At 37.5% G+C, this 13851-nt stretch overlaps 1 protein-coding gene and 1 long non-coding RNA gene across 5 annotated transcripts in view; both read left to right on the top strand.

Annotated features, from left to right (window-relative positions):
* Positions 1–13851, top strand: part of CADM2 (cell adhesion molecule 2) — a 398136-nt gene that overhangs the window by 113747 nt on the left and 270538 nt on the right. The window lies entirely within an intron of this gene.
* Positions 1–13851, top strand: part of LOC308474971 — a 126068-nt gene that overhangs the window by 111915 nt on the left and 302 nt on the right. The gene's annotated exons all lie outside the window — the stretch shown is intronic.

Genomic DNA, 13851 nt, shown 5'->3' with positions numbered 1-13851 from the left:
TATAAGAAATCTTAAACACCTGCATTTGCTTTTCATTGTAATAACTTAACATGTCTTATTTAGGGGGGGGAAATTGGAAAGAAGAATTAAGTGCCATAGAAGTGCTTTCTGTCTGTATTTATGTGTATCACGATAACAGCTGAACAGCTTTCTATCTGCTTTTAATTTTACTTCAGAAAGTGAACTCTCCTAGGACAAAGTATAATTAAATTTAAAATAAGTTTAAAAAACAATTGTGCTTCTTTGAATGCTATAAAATGGTCAAACTCTCGAGCTGAATTTACTATACTGTATCACTACAGAGAGCTTATAATCAAGTTAGTTAGAGGTATGGATGCTCACAAGATGTCATTTTCTAACTAATATGTAGCATAAATATGTGTTAAAAACTCAATATATCTTAGGAATTGTGTATATATCTATACAGCACTGCAAGTTTTTATTTTGAAAATACTTTTGCCAAAAGCAATATACCATGACACATAAGAATTAGAAAGAAGAAATGATGCCATAATTATTATTTATAGCCATGTGTCTGTTATTTGCACAAATAAAGTATTAGTTTTTTGTAACCTGAAGAGTTGTTAGGAGGCAAATAAATGTAAAAATAGCAGGTTATGGAAATGTTTTTGCAGATTACTCATATAAATTCAAATGTATCCCTATTTTATTTACATAAATATTACATTCAACAGTATTGGGAAATTATTCAAAAGCATTAAAATGTGGCAATAGCTTTACAAGTGAGAATACTAATGAATCCACCTTAAACAAAGAGGTATAGTGGTCAGATCCTAAAGCTTACTGTATCAGCAAATAACAACACAATCCCATGAAACTTACTCCCAAGTACATATGCTCAAGATTAGGACTGGCCCTAGGATAAACAGATAACTGGACAAAGGATGCCTTCAGCACACCCTCCCCACATGATTAGCTCTGCAGGGCCACCCAAAGGTTTTATGGGGCTTCATGTAGATGTTATGTCGGTGTCTATGCTTCTGCCTCCTACAGTGACTTGTGCATGTTTGTATGGGAGCCACCGGTGATAATTCTTGCTTTCAGCTCTTCCTTGCCCCGTTACCAAGCACAATGAGATGAGTGTTTCATTTTTTATTACATAGGGGTAAGGGACTAGGGATCAGGTTGCCTTTATCCTGAGTACCTCCTCCAGATTCCAAATCCCTTCTGGCCAAGCTTCTTTCAGCTTCCAGTGGCTGTCTCACAGGTCAGGTGGTGGCCTGCTGCTGAGCTTCTCCACTACTCACTCAAGAAGACCTCACAGCATTGTAGGCCTCAGAGCCGGCGTCCCATGAGATGGGATAAAGTCCACACCTCAAGTGGCAGAAGCATAAGAGCCGGCACTCCACCCGTCCCATTGCTTCTGCCACTGCAGCTGAATAGAGAAAAGGCATGGGCAACTCAGTATTCATCTTACCATATTTTGGTTTGCAAAAATCCGAAAGCATTTTATTGCAGACCTAATGCATGCAACACCTGCAAAGAACATAAGAACTGATTCATATAAAGTGAATGCCTTTATGACAACAGGTGCCTGTGTTGCACACCATCAGGTGGGCACTAGCAATGGTTATATTATCTTTGTAGTCCAATCCTAAACACATTTGGCAGAACCGAGCAAAAGTTAATTGTAGCTAAACTGTAATAAAATCAGTTTATTTAAATGACATTTTATTTAAGTTTTCACAATTGGTTAAACAATAATTATAGTGTTTATGGAGGTAGGTAGCTGTGTTGGTCTGACGCAGGCGAAATAAATAAAAAAGACCAGCTAAGTTTTTGCTGGGTCTAAGCTTTTGTGTGCATGCACACTTTTTCAGATACCAGTGAAGAAGTGTGCATGCACATGAAAGCTTATATCCAGAACAAACTTTGTTGGTCTCTAAGGTGCTACTGGACAATTTTTTAATTAATATATTTATTTATAGTGTTTATTGTTGATAAAGTGCTGATAATAGCTGCACACTGTACTTTTTAAGATACTCTGTCTGCAGGTTTATAATTGGGATAAAGATAGGATTTATGAAAAAGTGAAGTTGAATGGGGAAAGGAGGGTCAGTCAGAGAAAGTGATGCATCTTAAGGTGGTAATAAGATGGTAGTAAATGATAGTTATTCTGTTTTTCCTACAACCTAAATATACTATATCACAATATTAAGTAATGGAAATCACAATTATCTCATTCTGGTTCATATTAGTTGTCCCTGATTCTGCTTCATATTTCCACTCATGGTACTTTTCCTATGAAAACAACAACTATCCCACCTTCCAGTTATAGTAGATTAAATATTCTACCCGTTTAAGGTATAAGTAGTCATGGATTCCAGATCAACTCTTGTTCATATCCTTAGCAATTAGGATGTGAGCATTTAGAACCAAATATTTTAGCCACAATTTCATGCACATTTACTTGATAACAATATGTTTATAAGGTGTGCTTACTGACATGATGAATATGTTAAAGTATATATAGAGAGTCTCTGTACATGACTTCTATGAACATGTACCATAAGTTTTCTAGTCATCAAAAGTGACTTCATCCACTGCTATATAATGCATGTGTGTTATGTAATGGAGCTTCTTACTTTATTACCCTTCAAATTGGAAAACTTTTAAAATAATGAATAAATGACTAAATATAGCAAATGGTACAGGCAGTTTAAACAATGTGATAAAGTAGAAGAGCAATCCTACACATCTCTACTAAAAAAATCAAGCCCCATAGAGTTCAATGTGTACTTTAAGGAAGCAGGGTATAGGATTGCAGCTTCAGTAGTTGTCTACATTGTTAACTCTAGTTTACACACTGAATTACTTTTAATTCTTCCTTAAAAATAATTGTACCAAATGTATGCTCCTATAGCCTTTAATTAAAATAAGCTCAGCAGCAAGAGAGTGGTGGTATAATAACCAATTCATGATATAGAGGGTAATTGGATCCCACTGGGGAATAAAGTAATTTTCTGGTGCTATTCTACTGAAACGCATATTGCAAGAGCTCTGAAGAAGTTTGTAGGTAGCAAGTAAGCATTAAGAGCAAATTTTTTCTAAACAAAAATTCTAAAGACTATTGCCCATTGTCCAAACTATGTTGGAAGAGATTGGAAACTTAGGCATTTTTTTAAACAAAATAATAGAATTTGTGAAAATGGACACAGCCAATTTCTCCCTCCTCCCTCCCTCCCTCTGTGTGTGTTAGGCAGTGTGTGTTTTTCTAAAAAAAATGTCTAGGGTACTGTCATTTTCCTACTCATATTGAAATACTACCCCTCAATGAAGCCAAACTTAGATTCACAAAATGTTTAGGGGTATGCATACCCCTGCGTACCCCCAGAAGAAAAGCACTGGTGCTAGGCATATGTGTGTGCTAGGCATATTTAAAGTTGGAACACTTAAAAAAGTTTTAAGTGTCTTGCCACCTAGGTTTTTGAACTACGTATTTTTGTACAAAATTAGGAGGTATTATTGAGTAAGATTCCTACAGAAATTTACATGGATAAGTTCAGGGCTTCAGGAGTTATCCATCAAAAACAGGCATTGAAGTTTCTTTTAATAAATATATTTATGTACAATTAGCATAAAGTCACAGCAGCCTGCTCTAAGTCACCATTCCTCCATTCTGGTGGTTTCCTTGTAACAAAAATAAGCCAACTCTTAGTTGTGATGAGCTGTGTCTTTATCCCAGGCTGCGTATGTACTAGAACTGCATGAGAGATGCATTTTGAGGTCTTTATTAGCGCTCACAAATGTTGTCAAGTAAGAAAAAATGGCCAAAAGTAATCAGTTAAATAGCAAAATGATAGCATCATATTCAATCCTTGATTGGCTGTAATCACACAGTTAAAAAGAAAGAATCCTAAAGCTGGTATATAATCAATTAGAGCTGCGAAAAGGGTGTGTGTGTCATGTGTGTGTGTGTAGTTGTGTGTGTTTGTGCATGAATGAGCACATACACATGAGAAACTGATTACTAATCTTTTCCCCACTTCTTGAAATTCAACTTTTCACTTCAAAAGTGTGAAAGTGAGAAGCAATGCTATAAATAAATATAACTATTTGTTTTGTTATTATTATTAATAAATAGTAGGACAATACTGGCTACTTTCAGATGGACATGAAGTATGGCAGAAGGACATGGGTGTGACAGCTTTCATGAAGACTATGCTTACTTTCTTTTCCCTTTACTTCATATTTGAACTGCCTTGTTTCAAAGCCAATTTCTTTGTTCCCATTGCATGGCGTCCAAGAGAATGCCAGTCTACATTCTGAACTGGCTTTGTAATAACTTCATATAGCTAGGGCAAGTGGTTTCTACCTGCACTCAGTCACGAGGAAGATGGCTGAAGACTTCATCCAATCTTAGAAAGGCAGGTCCTCTTCCACAGCACCCAAATCAGAAAAAGGTTGGGTTGCATTTTAGCTCAGGTCTAATTTGCAGTTGTCAAAAAAATGGAGAGTTCCACCCACCCCATCCCCCATTTATAGATCTTAGACAGTTTTCTCCAATAACAGAGAAACGGATACACTCATTAGCATTTTAAAGCAGTTGCACTGAAGGGATTGGTGTAAAAGCTATGTAACTTTTGAAGTATTTAACATACAATTTTCATGCTGCTAAGCTTCTTTTAGATAAACTTTTTTTTTCTCCCTCACTCCCCGTAAAGAAGTTATATAATGATTAATCATGGATAAGCATCAGAGGCAACCCTCAGTTTCCGTTTTCATAACAAATCTAAGTGCCTAATGATTATATTTGCAAGAGACATTAATTCTGCGATGAGTATAAGGTATTGAAATCAAAGCTTCACATTTATGATTGCATTAGTTAGTTTTTATAGGCTAATTAAACTATTTTTGTATTCCAACTAGTAATTGTAGGAGTTTTAATAGTACGCTACTGATTGGAGTTTAAAGTTCATAAGACCATGTGGTGTAATTATTTTTGGTATCCTATTATATTAGATCTTTTTCTCTCTCTATTCCTCTGAGATCATGTTATTTCTCTCTATTGAGTTATGTGATAGACAAAATGTCAGGCATAATTGAAGAGAATTATAGTGTAAAAAGCAGTAAGAATTCTACAAACCTAGTACAGAAAACTGTACCTGGAGACTGAGAACTAAGTGCTTTTGACTTAAATTCTGAACAGGCAGTTTGACAGAGCTGTGCTGGTTTAGCACCCTGATTTATTGGTTTCTGGTGAAGAGGTCAAGTGATTAGCTTCTCACTGGGAAGCCTCTTATAGTTCCCTGCATACAGTGGTTTTGCTGATAAAATATTGTGACCATTTTAAAATCCATCATACTGAACTTCCATTCGTACAATCGTCTCTGAGGCTGAAATCCTGTACATGTTTATTTTGTAGTAATTCCCATTTAACTCAATGGGACTTACTTCTGAATAGACATACATAGGGCTGACCGTAAGATGCAAATTATTCTAAATAGTGCCTTAAGTCATGTCTAAGGCTCTGACTGAACATGTTGAAGTGTACTGGATTACTTCTGTTGCTTTGAAAGGAAGATCTACTAATAAAACTCAAATCTGTTTTTAAATTGAGAGATGGGTAGGACTAGTTCAACCTAAAATAGGAATGGCCTACGGTCAGCAAGTGAGCTGCAGGCAGCCCACAAAACCATTTAAGCTAATCCAGGCATGGCCAAACTTGGCCTTCCATGTGTTTTTGGGACTACAATTCCCATCATCCCTGACCACCGGTCCTGTTAGCTAGGGATGATGGGAGTTGTAGTCTAACTAAATTTAAGGCGCTTTCCTTATAAAAGTTTTAACTTCATTTGTAAATGTTTTTGCATGCATTAACACAACACACACAAAACCACAAACATAGGATAGATAAAGTTCTTCCTTGGTTTTCGGGGTGTGTATGAATGCATGCATTCAGTGTTCTAGTGGTGCCGTAATGGTGAATCCCTTCTTTACTAAGAGGCACCAGCTCTATTATAGAGGTTGGGCTTGTTCAGCAGGATACACTTCCAAATCCTATACTGCTATCTAAGGAATAATATGAGCACTTGCTATGTTGGATTAGAACATGAGTTCTAGAGAGAGGAAGCACATTCAGAGGAAAGGTTGAAAGGCATAGTATTTTTTTTCCATTTCATTTAATGATAGGGCGTGGGCAAGGCAGACTTTTGATCTATTATAGCTAATTAGCCATTAAAATAACATGGTTAAAAGGGTTATCACATTAAAAACTGGGAAAGGCAAGGAATGACAATATAGAGCCTGCTCTAGAGTAGCTACATTATGAACACCAGAATTCATATGACTTTAAAAACTGCAGTACAAGGAAGATTGAGCATTACAGTGTCAATTAACTTGTTAAACTCCCCCCCCTTAAATTCATGCTACAGATGTGGGATAGCGATCCTTGTTCATCCCCAAACAATGTTGAAAAAGTCTCAGATGAAAACTATGGGAAAATTGCTACTATGCACTAATTTTCAAATATGGGTCAATTAAGGATTTGTATATGTCACTGTGATTATTGTCATGATCCAGTAACCCAGAGTCTGCTCCCACCTGAAGTTACTGATAGTTGTTTTAACAAATGAAAAGTCTCCATTGATGCAACTGATTGGAGACCAACAAGGAAAATGAAAAAAGGCTTCTACACTGGTTATTGACTTAGATGGAGAAAAGTGAAAGGTACAAACAATTACACTCTGTGAACAGGCCACATTAAGTCAGCCTGAGGGTTCATTTCATCATAAGCATTTTAGAGAACAAAAGATATTTTGATAGCAGATAACTTAATTATCTGCCACTATCAGTTTGGAATGGCTATTAAACATGTCCAAAATGTCTACCAAATTTTTCAGTAAGAGTGACAGCAAAATTTTTGGTAAGGATAAAAATGCAGCAGTCTTTCTGGAATAAAACTCTTGACAGAGTATGATAAATTACCTTATTATAGTTGTTCGCATGACAAATGTACTTGATCAGGGCTTCTTCTTGGGAATACTTGAGCTTATCCAGGGGCAAAGCTAGAAAAGAAATGAAAGTTAACTACTAATCAGGGTAATAGATCAACACTTCTACAGACATAGCATTTAGAACCTAACCAATTGTTGTGTCAAAAGCAAAGCACTTGTGTACATGTACTGCAAAATGCTTGTGAGCATTTAATTTGATTTTTATGGTCTTTCCATCACAATTTTTTTTAACAGTTGAAACCTACTTGGTGACATAATGCAAAAAAGACATGGTACAGTTAACAGTCATTACTCTTTAGAAGAAATTATAGAAATGTAACTGTTCCCTTGCCCTCATGGCAACTACTACAAGAAAGGATAGTTGTAAACATTTATATGGGTAAATTACAGTGAAGCCTTGTGAATGTCATCAAGAATAGAATTTTGCCCAGAGAGGTCATAAGGTATCAATAACTGGGCTTCTACATGCCTGGCACCCACCATAAGGCATAGGCAAAGCTTTTGAAAGCAGGTCGAAAAGAGGACCATTTATATTAATAGCATGCCAGAAACTTTGGTCAGAAAATTTGCAGAAATAGTAATTTAATCTAAGACAACAGGGGTGAATTTTTTCTGAAGGTTGATTTTAGGAAGAAAAACAATATAATGAAAAGCATTATTTTTAACCTTGCTAAATGAGAAATGAAATGCTTGTTTTCCAGTTGGGCCAGGCAGCAACAATATATTTTGGATTCTCCAGGGTTCAAGCTATGCTGGGTAATTGGGCGAAAAGCTGGTAGGGGTTGTTCCAAGTGACTGGTCACTGAACAGCAGGTGAACATTGGTTGATCGATGGCTTTCACTGTTTAGCCTTTCTGTGCAAATGGAATGGAGTAACAATGAAAATGTACTGCCTGCATAAATGATGTCCAGTGGACCGTTTTATCACATGGTTAAAACATCAAGCTTAAACAGTTGGTCATGTTTAAAGAAAATATTATAATCAATCTTCACTTGTGGAGAAAGTTTCTTTAAATTGCATTGTATTTATGCTTTCATCTTGGATATTTAATCTGATCAGTTACCTATGATGATAAAGAGATATCAAATGTGTATAGAAGTTTGTCAGCTGAATGTAATAGGTGGCATTGCATGCTGGAGGGATGGAAGTGTAAATAAATTTCCTTTCCTATTCTTTTCTTGAAAAAGTTCCTTCATTTGCTTATTAAATTCAGAAAACTAAAGAAGTATATAGCCCTAAAAGAAAAGTGCGAGCAAATCTGAACAAGCTAATGAGTACATTTGGGTCCAGTACTTCAGCTATCAGTTGCTTCTTTGTTCTGCTTAATTTAGTGGTTGTTTCATTTATAAACTTCTAAGTCGACTCTAAGTCATGCTCACAGAAAGAAGATTCATGTCACGCAAACAGGTCTGACCAGTTCAAGTGATGTGACCAAATTTGACATTTCTGCTGCATGAAACACTAGTTCCTTCCATTTGTTCCAGGGCTTCAGACACAGCAAGCAGGCAAGAAGGTGCGGGAATCGGGTGATAATTTACTATACTTATAATAGCTGAGATGCAGAATTCTGAAAGCTGTCAGTAGGTTTTTAATGTAAAACTTTATGGTTAGTTAGAAACCAGTTTAAGAAGAATACCAATTTAAGAAGAATATTGACAAACTAGAACATGTGTAGAGGGGGGGAGACCATGATGATAAAGGGTCTGGAAACCAAGCCTTATGAAGAACAGTTGAAGGAGTTGAGTATGTTTAGCCTGGAAAAGAGAAGACTAATTGATGATAGGTGATATGATACCCAACTTCAACTATCTAAAGGGCTGTCATATGGAAGATGGAGCAAGCTTATGTTCTGCTGCTCCAAAGGGTGGGATTGAAACTAATGAATTTAAATTACAGGAAAGCAGATTCTGACTAAATATAAGGAAGAACTTTCTGATGGTAAGAGTTGTTCAGCAGTGGAATGGACTACCTTGGAGGGTACCTCTTTTGTTGGAGGTTTTTTTAACAGAGGTTGGATGACCAGGGATGAACTGCGACCCATGAATTTGCAGACAGTTGGACTAGAGGTCCCTTGGGATCCCTTCAAACTCTACAGATCTACTATTTATTATTACATTGCATTATTTTTTATCTTAATAAAACATGCAAGATTGATGCATATAGAAATTATATTGATCCTGTCTGTGCTACAAAGAAGTTACAGAGAGCCACTTGAATCTGATGAGAAGCAAAGGCCAAGCACTAATTGTGAGTCTGAGACCTCCTGTTGTAGCCTTGAATTGACAGCCATCCTTTCTACCAAGAAGATGGTTGGATAACTTGGCACTGAGTCTTAAATGAGTTGGGAGAATAGGTCTTTGCTGCTGTCACAGACTTACTTGTCTCTCAAGTGCTTTTTTGAGAAGCTACCACTGCAAAGTAAGTCCAACTGTACTCAATTAGATTTATCTGAAGTAAGCAAATTGCAGCCTTATTGTATCTATCCTATACTTTTCCTATACTTTTCTTTCTTTCTTTTTCTTTTTATTTTAAATGATGTAAAGTACACCACAGAACACTTCTAGGATTTCATTATACATATCAGGATGCTAGTAATGAATAACATGGAAATACAAAACAAACCCCTGCAGACCTCTCTCAAACAGAATGGTACAGAGTTTGCTTATAGAAAAACTGAATATTGGAATAGGTGGAATCATCATTACTGCAACTCAAAAAACAGTAATACTCCAAATCTGCTGGCACTCTCTCTCTCTCTCTCTCTCTCTCTCTCTCTCTCCCTCCCTCTGTATGTATGTGTGTGTGTGTGTGTGTGAGAGAGAGAGAGAGAGAGAGAGAGATCCTAGCAATAATATTTAAGGATATTTATTTTAATTAATGTGATGTTGAATATTGATACTGAATGATTTGTATGATTTTGTAAGTTGACCAACCATGAATGACTGAATGAGTAATACAGGAAAAGCATGTGATGCAGTGCTTCCATTTACAGAAGAGACAATTCAGCATAGTGTGAGCTCTTCAGTAATCGGCTTTGAAATAAAACAAGGAGCATGCATTGAATTTCTATTATGCATAAGTAGTACTTTGTAGCTTTCTTTGTACTTGATACTCCTTTAGAAAATCTCCTGGCAGAGGAAAAAGGATGCAGACAAATCAGCCAAACACATGAAGACATATTCTTAATTTATCTAAGCATACTGTTAGTTGACCTTGTTTCTTATGTGAAGGAGTGTGTGTCTGTGTGTGTGTTCTTCAGTAATAATTAATACATGCAATTTTGTCTACACTACATATTGGAAAGGTCTCTAATTAATCCAGTTGTATGTTGGTGCTTTCTATAAAACTGGTAAACCGTAGTGGCAACACTTTCATTTATCTTGTAGCTTAAAAAAACAACAATATTTTGACCTGGCTATTCTCAAAATGTGTTAAATGTTAGGAAATGGAGCCTAATATGGAGTTTTGAAAGAGCTGGCAGTAGCATCACTGCTTAGTTTTGTTTTGGAATACACGTGGATCTTCCACCATATAGCAGCTCACAAGCTATAACTTTATTATATACTTGGTGGTGGTGAAGGATGAATTTTATGGTTTTGAAATGAAATTATAGTCCATTAAAACTAAAGAAGTCTTGTACAGGGTTATACTAATGATCCATTGAACTAGATAAGGAGGGAGCCAGGGTCCAAATCCTCACTCATCCATGAAGCTCTCTGGGTTACTTTTGGGCAAGGTAGTGCCTCTCAGCCTAGTCTACCTCAAAGGGTTGTTGTGATTAGAACAGGAGTAGAAGGGCACTTCCGGGTCAGCGCCATTGGTGAATGGCGGAGTTCCTCCGACCGGAGGAACGGGCTCCGTGGAAACTGGGTCTTCCCACTGCGGCGAAGGTGGGGACCCGCTAGAAATCCCAGGTGGAGGAAGCCTGGGAACGTGGGGTTCGGCAGGGCACCAGAAGCGCCCCCCTACTCGCGGGGAATCCCATCTAGGGGCTCCGGAGCGAAGTGGGGTGAGAAGCGCGGTGCTACGAACTGACTGCTACTTTCATGGAGTGAAGCCGCACAGCCATTGCCAGAGAGCGCTGACTTTTTCCTGTGGACAATTGGACTTAAAACAAGTACCCGTGAGTAGAAAAGGAAAATTGGATCAAGAAATTGTTCAATTTGGTATCGAAGCGGGAAGGTGCAAACAGGAAGTCCGCCTTCCGCTTTTTTGTATATAGACTAAAGCAAAAGTGAAGTGAAGAAGGATAAGTTTCCACCGTCTCTAACCTGGGAACGGGGTGTCAGAGACAGAAACTGTTGGAGAGGTTCATTGACTGTGAACGTAATACTTTGACAGATAGCTAATGAAGAGAAACAAGTTGATACTAATGTTGCCTTTTGCATTTTAAAGAAACAAAATATCTGAAAAACATCTGAAATATCTGAAAAATGAAAGTAACTTTCCTTTGTCTTCAAAAAAAAAAATGGATACAAATAGTTTGTCTCCTCTAGAGGGAGCTTGCTAAATTGTTGCTGTAGGATATTTGAGACCCAACATCTGTGAGATTAAGACCGTGGGAATAGTCTTTTCTGACCTTGAACAAAGATGAGCTGGGAGGAAGACTGGGTGCTTACTCTATGCAAGACAAATGCTTTGCTGGAACAGATGCATGAGAAGATGGATTTGACTGTTGTGGTTAATAACTGTGGACAAACAGGGAACATTGATACAGAAATCATTCAGGAACCAAGCTATGAATCTGTACTGACTGGGCAAGTGCAGATGACAATGGAGGTGGATGCGGATGCACCTCAAATAGTACAAATGGAGAGACCCGAGGCCCTACAGAAGCATAAGCCGCTGTTATTGAAGATTGAAGTTGGAGTGGGCCAAGGGGAGTCTGGAGATGAGGAGATTCCTAGCTTTGGAGAGATCTTGAAATTTGATTCTAAATACATTTTGGATTATATCGAGGACTGTGGGGAGTGGGACTGTGGGGAATGGGCGAGCTGGATGAAGGGTGATGGAGACAATTTTGGGTTGGAACCCCCCAGAGACCTACTCCTCAATGAGAAAGGAAAGAAACTAAGACAGAGACCAACAAAAGACAAGGAAAAGGGCAAGCACAAACAAGATGAAGAAGAATTGCAGAAGGGACATGGAAGAGATTTAAGGGCCTCAGACATAAGGCTTCCAGGTTGATGGACTAGATGGAATGGACAGTAAGGACTGACACGACCCGAGACCAGGAAGAAGGGACGCTGGATGATGATTGAAAGAGAATTTATAATGGAAATTTTTTATTTTAGAATCAGCTTAATGAATATTAGGGGAAATGTGGGAATGAAACTATACGACTCTAGCAGAAATGTTATCAGGAGTTATGTATATTTGAAAACTATGATTTAAGTCTTAAGGTACTTAGGGGTAAGATAAGGTTAAATAAATTAAGATAATTTGAATAACAGAATATGGGGAAAGATGGAAAGGATTTGTTGAGTTAATTATTAGGTTAAATTGTTAAGATAAATTTTAAAACAAAAATTGAGAAAGATGGAAAAAATTTGCTGAAATAATTATTAAACTAGAATACAAAAAGGGAGGTGTGAGGAGGTCAGTGAAACAAGCAAATGGAAATTATGGATATGCAATTTGGGATTTGTGGTTTTTCTTCTTCTTCTTTTTCTTGTTTACTTTCTTTTGTTGTATTGTCGTATATGTTGTGCTTTTCTCTTTTTTATTTCCCCCCCTCTTTTTTTGTATTGTAGTGTAGTTGTTTTTTATTTTTTTATTTTTCTTGTAATCCTGAAATTATCAATAAATATTATTTTTTTAAAAAAAATAGAACAGGAGTAGAAGGAGAGCCATGTACACATCATGGAGTTCCTTGGAAGAAAGTGGGGTATAAATCTGACAACAAATAAACAATGTCAGTATTTATTTCACTTGATGTTGCTGCAACAGTAACAGAACTTCTCAATCATGCTTATCCATCCCAGTTAACCCCCTGTGTCAGCTCCTACCTTCTAATGTCCCAGAAATCCTCAGAACTCCTTACTCCAAGAGTCTTGTTACCCCTTTTCATCAGTGTACACCACTCCTTTTGTTTGTTTAATTTAGTGTTTCTGGTCATTTCAATCTCTCACTTTCCTTTCTCTCCACACAGTGTCTGCATCTATCTGTCCTACCCTTTATCTCGCACTGATTTACCACTTGGATTATGACCCTCCCAAGGTCCCTTCCCACCCCCACCCCCAGTGTTATTTTTGGAGCAGCCCTGGTTCCATAGTCTGCCCTATTGCCCTCTACCTTCTCCTTCATCTTCCCTCAAATCTCTTTCTTCACTCTCACTTTTCCCTTGTTTCCTCTGTGTTCCTTTGCTGGTGTTTCCTTCCTCCTGCTGCTTGGACAGAGAAAGAATTCTCTCTGTTTCTGCCCTTTAATCTGCTGCTGGGATGCTCTCAGCATCCTCACCCCACTCAGTGTTCTCGCCCGCATTCCTCTCCCAGCTCCAGTGTGTGTTCTGGGTCGGATCCCTTTACACCCAGTTCCTGAAACTAATTTCTACATGCCATGTGTGCTTATTCTTCACTAACATTTGTGTCAAGTGGTTGATGATTGTGACAAAATACAAAGTCATATATGAGTAAGAAAAGAGTATACAAGGACAATGTGTACAACGGAAAACTGACATATGCAATTAAATGACTGGCGGAATGGAATGCGGTTGAATTCAAACATTCTGTTTTGTAAACTGAGTTCCTTTCAAAGAACAGAATGCTTAATTCAACCCCATGATTTCCCGGCATTTTTAAAAAGGGAAACCACCACATGGAGGATAGCTCTGTCAGTAGCTACAAATAGTAGAAATGACAGATTTCATGTTTA

Source organism: Podarcis pityusensis (genome assembly GCF_964106645.2).
Source record: "Podarcis pityusensis genome assembly, chromosome: 4".
In the NCBI taxonomy this organism is placed as follows: Eukaryota; Metazoa; Chordata; class Lepidosauria; order Squamata; family Lacertidae; genus Podarcis; species Podarcis pityusensis.
Note: the sequence above shows the minus strand (reverse complement) of the source record. Positions and strands in the feature narration are given on the sequence as shown.